Below are 2,578 nucleotides of genomic sequence, written 5' to 3'. Positions count from 1 at the left end.
CGTACATCCGGTTGAGGTCAACCGGGTGATTGCCGCTGCCACTGCTCATGTAATCACCAGCTTCGGTGGTCTTCGTCCTCTTCGGCGCACCAGTGTGCATAATTCCACCTTGGAACTTCTGCTTGTCCCTCAAGAGTGCCCAGATGGCCTCGTGCTTGAAGTCGCCATACATCGACCGGTACGACAACAGTGCTTTAGCGCGCACGTCGCTCAAGTTCTCGCCGCTCCCCTGTGCCAGCGTGGACTTCTCGAACTCTGCCGCGTACAAGTTCACTTGCTTCTTCACTTGATCCCAGTGCTTGCGGAGTTGCTCACGTTTGCGATTGTACGCGGTCGGCGGCTTGGCCTCATTGTAGAGGCCGGTGATGCGCTCCCAGTACGCGCCCTGCCTCTGGTTGTTCGTGAAAATTGGGTCTTCCGATATATCTACCCAACACCGGGCCAAAATGAGGGTTTCGTCGTCGGTGTAGTTCGTACGGCCGGGGGCGTACTCATCGCAATTTCCGGGAGGCGGCAACTGATAAGGCTAATTTCATGCATCGGTCTAGGGATTTTATTTCGTGAAAACGCTGGGTCTAACGCATGTTTAAAGTCAGGTGTGTGAAGGTTTTCGCTAGATCCAGGAATGGAAGAGGACGCTTGCATGGTCCTAGGAAACTGGCGAAAGAGTGGACATTATGAAGAAAATTGCTTGACGGAGGAAGCCTCGGAGTTGAAGGGTAGAATAGGGATTTCTACGAAGACTCTAGAAGGCTATGTCCGCATCTATAAAAGGAAGAAGCATGCAAGCTGGAGGGACCTTCTCGGTTGGAGGCCTCGCTAACAGCCTGTAGCTTAAGTTCACTTTTCACACACTTGGGTTCTAATTCGCGGAGGATCTCGGGTTTGCACTGGGGTTCACGTTTAGTTTTCTCGGAAGTATTTGTGGTTTGTAACACCGTCCTTCTGTGGGGCGAAGAAACAATTTTAATTTTCGTTTTTGTACTTTGCTGATTTCGCCGAGCTCTGCTGTTCGAAGCTCGGACCTCTGTTTCTTTGCTGAATATTTCTATTACCTTAATGCAAGTTTCATTTTCGCTTATGTTGATTGTGTTGATTTCTGTTTGTTGATTGTGTTTACTTGAATTCTGGAGTTGGAATTGTTGGAGTTGGTTGTTTTCGTGGATTATTGCAGGTTCGTGGTTGGATCTGGGAGAATGGAGTTTGTTTGTGGATGAATCGGGGTTTTGTCTTGCTGATATTGTAGGATTGTCTGTGATTGTTGGAATTCGGAGTTGATCGGAGCAGATCTGTAAGAATCGGAGTAATGGAGTTGATTTTGATGGTTGTTGAGTTCGGATGGCTTGGATCCGGAGTGGATTAAGCACTCGACGTGAATCTGAGCAGTGTTGATTTAATTTCATGCCTAGTTTACGTGTTTTCATTTCGCTTCGCCTAGTTTATGTCGATCTAATGTATTTCCGATTCGTAGCAAGTTTCCGGCGTCCTGATTTCTATATTCTGTTTGAATCTAGGTATGTGCTCTGTTTCCTCCATTTACATATTTGAGTCGGTTAGGAAAATGCATGTTGTTGTTAGTCAGGGCATGAGTTGGTTGTTTGCAGCTTTTACCGTACTGGCTATATTTGGAGTCATGGTCCCCACTGCTTTTATTCTCTTTGTCTAGTCTTAATTAGTGAATCGTTTACACGGTCTAGGAAGTAATTTTAATACCTCGCGGTCATGACGATGTTTGCTGTCAGTGTGTTTACAGTTTCCTAGGTCTAGCATTTACATTTCGTGCCTAAGACTAGAGTTAGGTAAAATTCTCAACCCTTTGCGTGGCAGCAGCCGCTTGTTTCCAGAGTCTCTAAGCACTACTTTACGAATCCATCTTCGTGGGATCGACCCCGCTTCCCTATACTAATCCATAGTATTTGGGGTTGAGGGATTTAATTGTTGAAGGGGAGTCGAGTGTGTCCAACGACAGAAACACTCTGTGTTCCTTGAGTTCCTGGACCTAGTGATCCAGTGGATTTAAGAAGCGCGGTGTCTTGACCGAGCATCTGCATCAACTTTTTCTGTGCACACTTGCTCACTCCGCTCCTGAGTCATATCTTAGCGAGGGCGACACTTCAAATGGCGCCATTGCCGGGGATGGATGGCGTGATTTGTGTTAGTGTTCAGAGCCTGTGGTGTAAATAGTTTTGATTTATTTTCTCTCTCTTTTATTTGTAGTTTATGAGCAGAGGCTCAAGATCTACCTACTGGAGGAACTCATCTTGGTGGAAGCACGGCCAGTTTAACTGGCGGGTAAAGGATACAGTCTCTACTGTGACCACCAGATCAGGGTTGACCACGGGAGATCCGTTTCCGAGTGAATTTACTAGCGACGAATCTTGGACGTCGTCAGGACGCGAAGATCCAGAGTCACCACCCGAATCAGAAACAGAGTCAGAAACAGGGGAAGCAGAGGAAGTAGTCATGGCGCAAGTAGTAGATCGAGATCCAGAGATCGGTTCGCTCACTGCCCATCTAGATGGAGAACCAGCTCAAGCAATAGTGATGAATCCACGCCAGAGGACTATTGAGATCAAGA

Source organism: Salvia splendens, chromosome 5 (assembly GCF_004379255.2).
Source record: "Salvia splendens isolate huo1 chromosome 5, SspV2, whole genome shotgun sequence".
Classification (NCBI taxonomy): Eukaryota; Viridiplantae; Streptophyta; class Magnoliopsida; order Lamiales; family Lamiaceae; genus Salvia; species Salvia splendens.
Note: the sequence above shows the minus strand (reverse complement) of the source record.